Source organism: Callorhinus ursinus, unplaced genomic scaffold (genome assembly GCF_003265705.2).
Source record: "Callorhinus ursinus isolate GAN/ISIS: 27379988/994484 unplaced genomic scaffold, GSC_fseal_2.0 scaffold4, whole genome shotgun sequence".
Lineage (NCBI taxonomy): Eukaryota > Metazoa > Chordata > Mammalia > Carnivora > Otariidae > Callorhinus > Callorhinus ursinus.
Genome location: NW_027397066.1, coordinates 118,193,948 through 118,209,615, shown reverse-complemented (window position 1 = coordinate 118,209,615; position 15,668 = coordinate 118,193,948). Strand labels below are relative to the sequence as shown.

Sequence of the window (15,668 nt, the reverse complement as noted above, 5' to 3'; positions counted from 1 at the left end):
CTCTCGCTATCTCTCTCTCTGTCAAATAAATAAATAAAATCTTTAAAAAACAAAAAGAAATCCATTGCATTTCTATACACTAATAATGAAGCAGCAGAAAGAGAAATTAACAATCCCATTTACATTTTTTTTTACCATATCATTATTTTTAATGTCCAGCATTTATAATACGAGGGCCAGAGCTTTCTCCCCAACTCAAGTTTATAAATTCTCAACTGGCTTGTGAGGTCAATGGGGATACTTCTTCTTGTCTAATTTGGTTTCTGGGAAGACTTCATTCAGGTCCTCAATGGTCATCTGATCAAATGAAATTATGTTCCTCATCTTCTCCAGCTCTTTTTCATATTCCTCCATCCTGGCCTTTGAGAGAGACAAAAACTCGGCACAACTTTTCACATCTTCTTTTTCTTCAGCATCCACCTGAACAGTATATTTATCTTCTGGCACAGGAATCTTCAGGGCATTAAACTTCTTCTCAAAGCCATCTACCAAACCAGCCTTCACCACATCGGCCTTGTAGTAAGCCCAGTCAATACCAGGTGGTTTCTCAGGGGGAGTAGCCAACCTGGAGGTAAGTGTCTCATTCCAGGATTTCAGGGAGTTAGCAATGGCCTTCTGGTTTCGTGGTATGATCTCCCCAAAAGCTACCCAATCAATGGTTTTTAGAGCCAGTTTTCATGCAGCCATCTTGAGATCCTTCACCGACCCCGGCGACCCAGAGTCCACAGCAGCAAGGAACGGACTCCGATTTACATTTGCACTAAAAATAATAAAAGCCCTAGGAATAAACCTAACCAAAGAGGTGAAAAACCTGTACTCTAAAAACTATGAAGATTGATGAAAGAAATTAAAAATGATGCAATGAAATGGAAAGACATCCCATGCTCATGGGTTGAAAGAACAAATAATGTTAAAATATCTATATTCTCCAAAGCAATCTACACATTTAATGCACTCCCTATCAAAAAAGCAATACCATTTTTCACAGAACTAGAACAAACAATCCTAAAATGTGTATGGAACCAAAGACTCCAAACAGACAAAGCAATCCTGAAAAAGAAAAACAAAACTGGAGGTATCACAGGGCATCTGGGTGGCTCAGTCAGGTAAGCATCTGCCTTCAGCTCAGGCCATGATCTCAGGGTCCTGGGATGGAGCCCTGTGTCAGGCTTCCTGCTCAGCAGGGAGTCTGCTTCTCCCTCTGCCCCTCCCCCCGCTCATGTGCTCTCTCTCACTCTGTCTCTCTCTCTCAAATAAATAAAATCTTAAAAAAAAAAAAACTGGAGGTATCACAATTCCAGACTCCAAGTTATATTTCAAAGCTGTAGTAATCAAACAGTATGGTACTGGCACAAAAATAGACACATAAGTCAAGCGAACAGAATTGAAAGCCCAGAAATAACCTACAGTTATATAGTCAATTATTGTCTGACATAGGAGACAAGAATAAACACTGGGGAAAAAACAGTCTTTTCAACAAAGGGTGCTAGGAAAACCAGACAGCTACATGTAAAAGAATGAAACTGAATCACTTTCTTACACAATACACAGAAATAAACTCAAAAGTATTAAGGATGTAATGTGAGACCAGAAACCATAAAAATCCTAGAAGAGAGCACAGGCAGTAATTTCTCTGACATTGGTCATAGCAACATCTTTCGAGATACGTCAAGCAAGGCAAGGGAAACAAAAGCAAAAATCAACTACTGGGACTACATCAAAATAAAAAGCTTCTGCACAGCAAAGGAAATAACCAACAAAACTAAAATATAACCTACTGAATTGGAGAAGATATTTGCAAATGACATATCTGATAAAGGGTTAGGTTAGGCTCCAAAATATATGAAGAATTTATACAACTCAACATCAAAAAACAAAATCCAATTTAAAAATGGGCAGAAGACACGAATAGACATTTCTTCAAAAAAGACATACAGATGGCTAACAGACACATGAAAAGATGCTCAACATCACTGATCATCAGGGAAAGGCAAATCAAAACTACAATGAGATATCACTTCACAACTGTCACAATGGCTAAAACAAAACAACTCAAGAAACAATAAGCGTTGGTGAGGTTGTGGAGAAAAAGGAATCCTCATGTACTGTTGGTGGGAATGTAATCTGGTTCAGCCAGTGAGTAAGACAGTATGGAGGTTCCTCAAAAAATTAAAAATAAAATTACTCTATGATCCAGAGTACAAAAATACTAACTCAAAGGGATATATGCATCCCCATGTTTATTGCAACATTATTTACAATAGCCAAATTATAGAAGCATCCCAAGTATCCTTTGATAGATGAATGGAGAAAGAAATGGTACACACACACACACACACACACACACACACACACACACACACAGGAATATTATTTGGGCAAAAAAAAAGAACAAAATCTTGCTATTTGCAATAATGTGGATGGATCTAGGGAGTACAGTGCTTAGCAAAATAAGCCAATAAGAGAAAGACAAACACCATTATAATTTCACTCATATGTAGAATTTAAGAAACAAAATAAACAAAGGAAAAAAGAGAGACAAACCAAAAAACAGACTCTTAACTATATAGAACAGATTGTCACCAGAGGGGAAGTGGGTGGGGGGATGGGTGAAATAGGGGACAAGGATTAAGAGCACACTTATGTTAATGAGCACTTATTAATATACAGAATGGTTGAATCACTATATTGCACACTTAAAACCTATATAGCACTCTGTATTAATAACACTGAAATTAAAACTGAAAAAATTAAGAAATAATTTTTAAAAGAGACAACTGCTGATTTTACATTACTTCTATTTTTACCATTTTTATCTCCATCACTGTTTTGCTCTAACTCATCTTATTGGTCCTAGTCACACTTCTTGAGTCAGATGATCTTGTTATTTTATTTTTTTACTTATTAATATTAGCAGTCCATAGAATTTCCTTTGAATACTGTTTTGTAATGTTTAAATTATCATTATTTTCCATACATTTTTGTCTTTCCTTCTTAAGAGTTAAGAGACAATTTTTTTATTTTCCACAACAAAAAGAACTTCTGTTTTATAATTTTGATCTTAAGTTCTAGTTTTATTGGAATGTGACTGCTGAATGTCATCTCTTCTATTGCTACCTTTTTGTGTTTAATAAGTTTTTCTTTATGACCAGGTATATACTTACTTTTTGTGAGTGTTATTTAGGTATTTAAATACTTTCTATATTTAGGGAACAGAGATTGATATTCTCTGGGTTGTTTCCTCTTTTCTTCTTGGCAAGATTGAAATATTTTTATTGTCTTTATTGAAGCAACAGTTTATCAAGTATAAAATTATTGGGGAACAGTTATTTCCTTGATGACACTGTTCTAGTAGTTCTAGATCCAAACAATATAACAAAAACTTTGAAAACTAAACATACATTGAGACTACCATCCACAAAAGGAGAGATAAAACTTAAAATCCAAATCTAAAGGGAATAGTTATGTATCATATAAAAGATCAACAGTCTCCAGAGTATGTTAACAGACAAAAGTCTCACAACATATTATTTGAAAGGTGTAGAGTATAATCCAAAATTATCTAACACACAAAGAACCATGAAAATGTGACCAACTCTCCAGGGAAAAGAATATCAACAGATGCCTATACCAAGATAACACAAAATGTTGAAACTATCAGAAAAACATTTTTAGTTAATTGTTTACTTAAAGATTTTATTTTTTAGTAATCTCTACACCCAAAATGGGGCTTGAACTTATAACCCTGAGATCAAGAATCCCATATTCTACTAACTGAGCCAGCCAAGCACCCCCTGGAAAACATTTTAAAACAGCCATTACAACCATGGTCATTAAACAAATGTAATTCTATTGAAATGAAAAAAAAACAAACAAACAAACAGAAGCTTTCTTCAGAGAAAAAGAAATTATAATGAGTAGCAAAGGAAAATTTGAGAAGTAAAAACCATAATATCTGAAATAAAAATCTTACTACATGGGCTCAATAACCAAATGAAAATAACAGAGGAAAGAATAAGTGAACATCAGTACAGACGAACAGGATTTCTGTCCCATGTAAAAAATATTAAGAAAAAAAATGAAAATAAAGGAAACTAAGAGAATCAATGGCCACCAAATCTGCTATAAAAGAAAGGCTGAAAAAGTTCTTCAGACTAAAGGAAAATGACATCAGAGGAAAAAATGAAGCTTCAGGAATGAAAGAAGAGCAACAGAAATGGAAAATATCTGAGTAAGTAAAATACTGTTTTTATCCTCCTAAATACTTTAAATAAGTACAAGTATTCAATTAATAACACTGTCTGGTTGGATTTTCAATGTTACAATATGCAATATTCAACTCTACCATATCTAGGAAAAGGGGCCTAAATGATTTAAGATTTTAGGGGAATGGGGGAATGGGCAAAATTGGTGAAAGGGAGTGAGAGGTACAGGCTTCCAGTTATGGAATGAAGTCATCACAGGGATGAAAGGTACAGCCTAGGGAATATGGTCACTGCTATTGTAATACTGTTCTATGATCACAGACGGCAGCTCCACTTGTGGTGAGCAAAGAATAACGTATAGAGTTGTCAAATCACTAGGGTGTACTCCTAAAACTAATGTAACATTGTATGTCAACTATACTTCAGTAAACAAGCAAACAAACAATTTTAGATGTTAGCAGGAATCAGTATATTTTAGTATCTCGTTTTATGTAAATAAATTATAATCAATAAAATATCTATGCAAAATAAAAAAGAAAGGTTTCTACATTTAATACAGGTATTAAATATTCCCATGTTTAATACAGGTCTTAGTAGACTGTGAAATGTTAGGTATGATTAATGTAAAACCTAGAGCAGCTTCTTACAAAAATTACAATATTTAGTCAGAAATCCAGGAGATTAATTCAAATAGAATAGAGTAAATATTCTAATAATCTGAAAGAATGCAAGAAAGGGGAAGAGAGAAACATAAAACAATGGATGTAAACAGAAAACAAATAATAAAATGTAAAACCAAAATGTGATTTTTATCAATAATCATATAACCTGTAAAAGGTAGAAACAAACGAATTAAAAGACAGAGACTGTCAAATTAAATAAAAATATGAGCTCCAAGTATATCTTGACTACAAGAACTTACAAAATTGTAGTGATAGAGATAGGTTAAAAATACAAAAAGGAAAACAGATACCATAAAAACACTAATTCATGTATTAATATCAAAGCTAAGAAAATTACCAGAAAAAGAAATAGAGATATTACATAATGTTAAAGAGGCTAATTCATCCTAAAGACATACCATTCTATATGCATATGCACTTAACAATGGAGCTCCCAAATACATGAAATAAAAACTGATAGAAATTATAAAAGAAAAAAGAAAGTAAGAACTCCACAATTATAATTGGAAATATTAACACTCCTTTCTCTATAATTGTTAGAATAAGAAGACAAAAAGTGAGGAAGGACACAGAAAACCTGAACAACAAAATCAATCAGCTTGACTGATATTGAGATATTGATAAATATCAATATCTGATATTTATAAAACATTCTAATGACAACAAAATACACATTATTTTCTATTGCAGTTAGATATTTAACAACATCAGCCACGTTCTGGCACTATAAAAAAGCAAATAAATGAATGAATGAATATTTGAATGAATAATACATAATAAATAAAAAATGAATAAATAAAAAATTTAAATGATTAAAAATACATATCATTTTGTATATAAATTTGTTTGAACAAAAGAAATTAAACTAAATATTAAAAATAAATATTTAGAAAATGCCCAGATATTTGAAAATTTGAAATTTAAAAATTTTCAAATACACTTCTAAATGACTCATGGATAAAAAGCAAGTCTCAAAGGAATTAGAAAATATTTTGGAGTAAATGAAAATGAAAATACAATATATCAAAATTTGTGTGATACAGCTAAATAAAACATCTTTAGTATTAAATGCTCACATTAGAAATAACAAGTCTCAAAAAACAATCTAAGTTTATATCAAACTAGAAAAATAAGAAAAAAAATGAGCACAATAATCAGAATGAGTATTAACCCTCCTTGTTGCCACAAGATTCTTCCTGTATTATTAATGTTCTTACCACCTATCTGGAACTTACTGGTATTATCCTGTGTTCATTATTGACACATAATCAGAAAACCGCATAAGTTCAATATGAAGGATAACAGAGTTTACTTTTGTTGGGGAAGAAAAGTTTTTTCTCTACCCTTCTAGAGTCTTTTGACTTTTATTTATTAAGTTCACATAAGGCAGATTAACAGAAAATAAATTTCATTACATACATTCAGGGGATTCATAAAATATGACATCCACAGGCAGTCCGGCAATTGAGGTTTCTATGCCATCCTGAGATACAGAGAAGGGAATAGGGTTCTAATAATGAAGGCTAGTTGGAAGAAAGGCAGGCAGGGACAAGGGGCCCTGCTGTAAGAGGAAACCACCTTTAAAAGGATTTTACACCAGCCTGGAAGGAGCTCTCCACCCTTTGCCATGTGAACAACTACCTGAGAAGCAGATGAGTGCGGGACCACAGGCGTGTGGAGGGTTAATCAGGTTAAAACAAGCCCACACCAAAGAGCCCATAAAAAAACCCTAGATTTAAACCCCAGAATGGTAACCCTCTCGGGTACCCTTCCTCCTTCTTTGAGAGTTTTGTACTATCACGCTAAACTTTGCTCCCCACCACTCTTAGTTGGCTCTACCTCTTCATTCTTCAAAGCAGCATGACCAAGAACCACGGGCAGCGAAGGAAAAAAAAATCCTGTAACACTTAAGACTTCTAAGGGGAGGAAGAGCAAGTGTTTGGTAAATAAATGTTTGTGTTGTCTACAGAGTCAATGAGACACTGAGAGGAATTTGACCTCTAGGCTTTACTGAACTTCCCCCTCATCTCACCACACCTAGTCCATATTCTTTGTAGTTACCTCTGGTGATAGTTCTTTTCCTAAACCAGGCCATCTATCTAAATTTGTTTAGGCCGTTAAGGGGGAAGAAAAGCTCAAGTAATACACATGATTCAGCTCAAAGTAATCCACATGCCAGAGTGGCACATTTGGGAGGGGCTCATTCTGAACCCTTTCATTTTGAAAGAGTTAAAGTCATTCTGCCAGGGTAAGAAGTTTTCAAGATAATCAACCATCCACAAAAGGGAGTGTCCCAGGGGCTTAAAATCTGAGTGACTTAGTAAGTCCTCAAATATTCAGAGCAAAATTTTATAATTAATAAAGCATATGGCTGTCCTATACTTGGCTAAGTTCAATGATCCAAACTTGAAAAAAAAAATCTGAGCCATAAAATTTTATTTTATCCAAAACCGGGAATATGTAAGGGAAATAGAGATTTTATTATGAAATTCTGCCTGTGTGGTTTTTGTACTTCAAGAATTTTCCAAAACTTGACATCTTGGAATGATTTGCCTTAATCCCATGACACATATATAAGCCACCTCAAGGGATAAAAATCTATGAGATTTTTAAAATGTTTTCATTAAAAGAAACCTTGTTTTTTGAAAAGAAAAATATATACAAAGAATTATATCCTGAGTTTTAACCCTCACAGTTGAGAATTCTACTTCACTATACAGCAAAAATATTCCATAACCAGGCTCTTTTTTTTTTAAGATTTTATTTATTTATTTAACAGAGAGAGACACAGAGAGGGAACACAAGCAGGGGGAGTGGGGGAGGGAGAAGCAGGCTTCCCGCTGAGCAGAGAGCCCTATGTGGGGCTCGATTCCAGGACCCTGAGATCATGACCTGAGCTGAAGGCAAATGCTTAATGACTCAGCCACCCAGGCACCTCCAGGCTCTGTTTTTAAGAGGAATCATAAATTCATTATTAAATTTCAATTCAGTTTTTTATATTTCTTTTAATTATGTGTTCATTTATTTTTGTATTTATTCGTGCAATAAATCTGTCTTTAATAACTGTGATACACTAAGCACTGTTTCTGATCAGGAATACACTAACGAAGAAGACTGATAAATGCATACTTGCAACAAAGTATGGCAATGTTCTGCTATGTGTAGGCATGAGGCTACTTGTAAGCATGTGAAAATAACTTCTACCCCAGATTGGGTGGGTTGGGGAAATCTCAGAAGAGATATTTAGGTTGATTTTGTATATAATGAAAAGGATTCAGCAAGGTGAAGAAGCACAGGCAAGACATTCTGGGAGGACAGAGAACTGCATGCAAAAGGCACTGAGGCTTAAGAAGACAGGACTTTGAGCACTGAGTAATGTATAGAATTGTTGAATCATTATGTTGCACACCTGAAGCTAATATAACACTGTATGTTAACAATACTGGAATTAAAATATAAATAAATGTGCAAAAACCTCACAAAAAATGAAAAACAATCAAGAAAAGAAGCCTGGGTGGCTCAGTTGGTTGAGTGTCTGACTCCTAATACTGGCTCACATTATGATTTTGCTGTCGTGGGATTGAAGCCCCACATCGGGCTCCACACTCAGTGCAGCATCTGCTTCAGATTATTTCTCCCTCTCCCTCCCCCTCTGTTCCTCCCTGTTCATGCTCTCTTTCTCTAAAATAAATACATAAATAAATAAAATCTTTAAAAAAAAAAAGAAAGAAAGAAAAGGAGACATGACTTTGGGAGAACTACCTGCCTATTGTTGAGCAACATTAGAGCATAGTATGAATTAAGGAACGGTTTAAAAAAAAAAAAAAAAAAAAAAAAAAAAGGGAAGGGTAAAAAAAAAAAAAAAAAAAAAAAAAAGCCTGGGCAGGACAGATGTACAAAGGCCAGATCAAAAGATTTAATCCTGCAGGTCATGGGAGACAATGACAAACTATAAGCAGGAGGATGATCTAATCAGATTTATATTATTGGAAGATGGCTCAAATGGTAACAGACAGAAAGGGTAAGCCTGGTGGGCAAGAGACTATTAAAAAGAACTTTAGAGTGTTTTAAGTGATAAATGATTAAAGCCTAAAGGAAGACAATGGCAGGGTGAATGGAGATGAGATAGACTAGAGTTATTTAAGGTGTGTAACAATAGGAACTTAGGTCCTGGATACATAATGACTGGAGGTAAGATAGGAAGAAAGGTTGAGAAATGATTCAGGGATGATTTCTAGGCTTCTGACCTGAGTATCTGGTTCATTACAGTTCTATTAACAGAGTAAATATGTTCTGGAGTGGTTGAAGGAAAACATAATGAGTTCAATTTTGTGTATATTGAGTTGTATTGTCTGTGCGGTACCAAAGGAAAATGTCTAAGAGACATCTGGGTATTTGGATATATAGAAGCATAAGAAAGAAATCTATATGCAATCAACTGATTCAGATTAGTTGTAGCAACCTGAGTTGGTTGTAATTTATAATAAGAAATACATATTTGGTCTTCTCTCGGCAAGATGGAGGAGCAGTAGGAGACCTGGATTTCGTCTGGTCTCAGGAATTCAGCTGAATTGGGATCAAACCATTCTGAACACCTACGAACTCAACAAGAGATCGAAGAAAAGAATAGCAACAACTCTCTGAACTGAAAAGCGACCACTTTCTGGAAGGTAGGACGTGCGGAGAAGTGAATCCGAGGCGATATTTGGGAGGATAGACGGCGGGGGAGGGGGCCTCTGTCGGCCGCTTCTGGCAAGTGCTAGAGCAGGAGAGCACAAAATCGGAACTTTTAGAAGTTGGCTCCGCTGAGGGACCTCACTCCAGTGGCTAAGCTGGGGGTGGAACCCCCACGGGACAGGGTGGTCTCAGGACCCTTGGGGTCACAGAACGATCGGGGGTGCCTGAGTGCAGAACTCCCAGGTATTGGAGTGGGGAAGCCGGCTGCAGAGATGGAGCCAAGGTGCGGGCTCTCAGCTCGGGGTTGCCATAAACTGTGATCCGCGGCACAGTTGGGCCACTGCTCCTCCAGCAGGGACCCAACAAGAGGCAGATCCGGGGAGACTCCCCTTCCTCCCCCGGGAGGAGCGGCGTGGGAGCACACCGCAGGGATCTGGAGACTCTGCACCGAGTCGGGTGCCACAGATAGAAATGCTCGGTCACAGGCTGGGTGAGCACAGAGTGCGGCCAGAGACCGGGGACACGGGAGTGACTGACAGCTTTTCTCTGGGGGCGCACTGAGGAGTGGGGCCTGAGTTCTTGGCTCCTCTGGGGCAGAGATTGGAGGCCCCCATTTTCACTCTCATCCTCCAAAGCCCTAGGGAAAGCTTGCAGGGAACAAAAGCTCCCAAGAGCAACTTCGAGTAGATTACTTAGCCCAGACCAGCAAGGGCGGGGCAATTCCGCCTCCAGCAAAGACATTTGGGAACCACGGCAAAAGGCCCCTCCCCCAGAAGATCAACACAAACAGCCAGCCAAGACCAAGTTTACCGATCAATGAGAAGGGGAGAACTTCACCACTAGGGGAATACTGCACATAGAATTCATGGCTTTTTTACCATGATTCATTAGTCTTTCAAAGTTAATTTTTTTTAACTTTATTTTTGAGTTTTTCTTTTTCCCTTTTTCAACCAACACCTTATCAATCCCGTTTTAAAAAAAAACATTTTTATTTTTCATTTTTACACACATATTCTATCCCTTCATAGTAGTTACCCTTATTTTTGGCATATATATATATAAGTTCTTCTCTCTTTAAAATTTTGAGATACAGTTTCTTCTAACAGACCAAAATATACCCTAAATCACTAGTGTATGGCTTTGTTTTAGTCTCCTGCCTGATCACATTCTCTCCCTTTTTTTTTCTTCTTTTTTTAAATCTTCTTCTTTCTTTTTTCCAACAACTTATCAACTCCTTTTATAAAATCTTTTATAATTTTCATCTTTACAATCATATTCCATCCCTTCATTATATCAACCCTTAATTTGTACACATATAAGTCTTTCTTTCTTTAAAATTTTGGGAGGCACTTTCTTCTAACAGACCAAAATACACCCAAAATCTAGTGTGTGGCACTGATCTATGCACTAGCCTGATCATATTTGATCATATTCTGTTTTTTTTGTTTTGTTCTGTTTTTGATTGTTCTTATCTTTTTCTTTTTTTTTCTCTCTTTATTTTTTCTTTCCCTTTCTTCTCCCCTGGTTTCAGGTCTTTTCTGATTCGTTTAGAGTATATTTTCTGGAGAAGTTGTTAACCTATTAGCATTTTGTTCTCTCATTCATCTATTCTCCTCTGGACAAAATGACAAGACGAAAACAACCACCTCAACAAAAAGAACAAGAGGTAGTACCGTCTGCCAGGGACCTGCTCAATACGGACATTAGTACGATGTTGGACCTAGAGTTCAGAATCATGATTTTAAAGATACTAGCAGGGCTTTAAAAAAGCGTGGAAGGTATTAGAGAAACCCATTCTGGAGAAATAAAAGAACTAAAATCTAACCAAGTTGAAATCAAAAAGGCTATTAATGAGGTGCAATAAAAAATGGGGGCACTAACTGCGAGGATAAATGAGGCAGAAGAGAGAATTAGTGCTATAGAAGACCAAATGATAGAAAATAAAGAAGCTGAAAAAAAGAGAGATAAACAACTACTGGATCACGAGGGCAGAATTTGAGAGATAAGCAATACAATAAGACAAAACAATATTAGAATAATTGGAATCCCAGAAGAAGAAGAAAGAGAGAGAGGGGCAGAAGGTATACTGGAGCAAATTATAGCAGAGAACTTCCCTAATGTGGGGAAGGAAACAGGCATCAAAATCCAGGAGGCACAGAGAACCCCTCTCAAAATCAATAAAAATAGGTCAACACCCCGACATCTAATAGTAAAACTTATCACTCTCAGAGACAAAGAGAAAATCCTGAAAGCAGCTCGGGGGAAGAGATATGGAACCTACAATGGTAGAAATATTAGATTGGCAACAGACCTATCCACAGAGACCTGGAAGGCCAGAAAGGACTGGCATGAGATCTTCAGAGCACTAAACGAGAAAAATATGCAGCCAAGAATACTATATACAGCTACGCTGTCATTGAAAATTGAAAGAGAGATAAAAAGACTCCAGGACAAACAAAAACTAAAGGAATGTGCAAACACGAAACCAGCCCTCCAAGAAATATTGAAAGGGGTCCTCTAAGCAAAGAGAGAGCCTAAAAGCAGCATAGACCAGAAAGGAACACAGACAATATACAATAACAGTCACCTTACAGACAGTACAATGGCACTAAATTCATACCCTTCAGTAGTTACCCTGAATGTAAATGGGCTAAATGCCCCAATCAAAAGACACAGGCTATCAGGTTGGATAAAAAAACAAGACCCATCGAAATGCTGTCTGCGAGAGATTCATTTTAGACCCAAAGACACCCCCAGATTGAAAGTGAGGAGGTGGAAAACCATTTACCATGCTAACGGACACCAAAAGAAAGCTGGGGTGGCAATCCTTATATCAGACAAATTAGATTTTAAATCAAAGACTGTAATAAAGGATGAGGAAGGACACCACATCCTACTTAAAGGGTTTATCCAACAAGAATATCTAACAATTGTAAATGTCTATGCCGCTAACATGGCAGCAGCCAATTATATAAGGCAATTAATAACAAAAGCTAAGAAACACATTGACAACAATTCAGTAATAGTGGGGGACTTTAACACCCCCTGACTGAAATGGACAGATCATCTAAGCAAAAGATCAACAAGGAAATAAAGACTTTAAATGACACACTGGACCAAATGGACTTCACAGACATATTCAGAACATTCCATTCCAAAGCAACGGAATACACATTCTTCTCTAGTGCCCATGGAACATTCTCCAGAATAGATCGTATCCTAGGTCACAAATCAGGTCTCAACCGGTACCAAAAGATTGGGATTATTCCCTGCATATTTTCAGACCACAGTGCTTTGAAACTAGAACTCAATCACAAGAGGAAAGTCGGAAAGAACTCAAATACATGGAGGCTAAAGAGCATCCTACTAAAGAATGAATGGGTCAACCAGGAAATTAAAGAAGAATTAAAAAAATTCATGGACCAATGAAAATGAAACACAACTGTTCAAAATCTTTGGGATGCAGCAAAGGTAGTCCTATGAGGAAAGTATATAGCAATACAAGCCTTTCTCAAGAAACAAGAAAGGTCTCAAATACACAACCTAACCCTACACTGAAGAAGCTAGGGAAAAAACAGCAAATAAAGCCTAAACCCAGCAGGAGAAGAGAAATCATAAACATCAGGGCAGAAATCAATGAAATAGAAACCAAAAGAACAGTAGAAAAGATCAACGAAACTAGGAGCTGGTTCTCTGAAAGAATTAACAAGATTGATAAACCCCTGGCCAGACTGATCAAAAAGAAAAGAGAAATGACCCAAATCAACAAAATCATGAATGAAAGAGGAGAGATCACAACCAACACCAAAGACATACAAAAAATTATAAGAACATATTATGAGCAACTTTATGCCAGCAAATTAGATAACCTGGAAGAAATGGGTGCATTCCTAGCGATGTATCAACTACCAAAATTGAACCAGGAAGAAACCGAAAACTGAACAGCCCTATAACCACTAAGGAAATTGAAGCAGTCATCAAAAATCTCCCAACAAACAAAAGCCCAGGGCCAGATGGCTTCCCAGGGGAATTCGACCAAACATTTAAAGAAGAATTAATACCTATTCTCCTGAAAGTGTTCCAAAAAATAGAAATGGAAGGAAAACTTCCAAACTCGTTTTATGAGGCCACCATTACCTTGATCCCCAAACCAGACAAAGACCCCATCAAAAAGGAGAATTACAGACCAATATCCTTGATGAACATGGATGCAAAAATTCTCACCAAAATACTAGCCAATAGGATCCAACAGTACATTAAAAGGATTATTCACCATGACCAAGTGGGATTTCTCCCTGGGCTGCAAGGTTGGTTCAACATCCGCAAATCAATCAACGTGATACAATACATTAACAATAGGAAGAAGAAGAATCATATGATCCTCTCAATAGATGTAGAAAAAGCATTTGACAAAGTACAGCATCCTTTCTTGATCAAAATTCTTCAGACTCTACGGATAGAGGGTACATACCTCAATATCATAAAAGCCATCTATGAAAAACCTACAGCAAATATCATTCTCAATGGGGAAAAGCTGAGAGCTTTCCCCCTAAGGTCAGGAACGCGGCAGGGATGTCCACTATCACCACTGCTATTCAACATAGTATTAGAAGTCCTAGCCACAGCAATCAGACTCAAAAAGAAATCAAAGTCATCCAAATCGGCAAAGAGGAAGCCAACTCTCACTCTTTGCAGATGATATGATAGTGTATGTGGAAAACCCAAAAGACTCCACCCCAAAACTGCTAGAACTCATACAGGAATTCAGTAAAGTGGCAGGATATAAAATCAATGCACAGAAATCAGTGGCATTCCTATACACCAACAACAAGACAGAAGAGAGACAAATCAAGGAGTCGATTCCATTTACAATTGCACCCAAAACCATAAGATACCTAGGAATAAATCTAACCAAAGACGCAAAGGATCTGTACTCAGAAAACTATAAAATGCTCATGAAAGAAATGGAGGAAGACACAAAGAAATGGAAAAACGTTCCATGCTCATGGATTGGAAGAAGAAATATTGTGAAGATGTCAATGCTACCTAGAGCAATCTACACATTCAAAGAAATCCCCAACAAAATACCATCCACTTTTTTCAAAGAAATGGAACAAATAATCCTAACATTTGTATGGAAGCAGAAGAGACCCCGAATAGCCAGAGGAATCTTGAAAAAGAAAAGCAAAGCTGGCGGCATCACAATTCCGGACTTCCAGCTCTATTACAAAGCTGTCATCATCAAGACAGTACGGTACTGGCACCAAAACAGACACATAGATCAATGGAACAGAATAGAGAGCCCAGAAAGGACCCTCAACTCTATGGTCAACTCATCTTTGACAAAGCAGGAAAGAATGTCCAATGGAAAAAAGACAGTCTCTGCAACAAATGGTGTTGGGAAAATTGGACAGCCACATGCAGAAGAATGAAACTGGACCACTTCCTTACACCACACACAAAAATAGACTCCAAATGGTTGAAAGACCTAAACGTGAGACAGGAGTCCACCAAAATCCTAAAGGAGAACACAGGCAGCAACCTCTTCGACCTCAGCCACAGCAACTTCTTCCTAGAAACATCGCCAAAGGCAAGGGAAGCAAGGGCAAAAATGAACTATTGGGATTTCATCAAGATAAAAAGCTTTTGCATAGCAAAAGAAACAGTCCACAAAACCAAAAGACAACCGACAGAATGGGAGAAAATATGTAGTATTATCTAGTATCCAAAATCTACAAAGAACTTATGAAACTCAACACCCAAAGAACAAATGATCCAATCAAGAAATGGGCAGAAGACATGAACAGACATTTTTCCAAAGAAGACAGCCAAATGGCCAACAGACACATGAAAAAGTGCTCAACATCGCTCGGCATCAGGGAAATCCAAATCGAAACCTCAGTGAGATACCACCTCACACCTGTCAGAATGTCTAAAATTAACAAGTCAGGAAATGACAGATGTTGGCGGGGATGCGGAGAGAGGGGAACCCTCCTACACTGTTGGTAGGAATTCAAGCTGGTGCAACCACTCTGGAAAACAGTATGGAGGTTCCTCAAATGTTTAAAATACAGCTACCATACAATCCAGCAATTGCAGTACT

General features: G+C 37.0%; 1 pseudogene; it reads right to left on the bottom strand.

The window, feature by feature from the left end:
- Positions 1-201: 201 nt before the first annotated feature.
- On the bottom strand, positions 202-687 carry LOC141372512 (ATP synthase peripheral stalk subunit d, mitochondrial pseudogene; annotated as a pseudogene).
- Between the last annotated feature and the right edge of the window lie 14,981 nt (positions 688-15,668).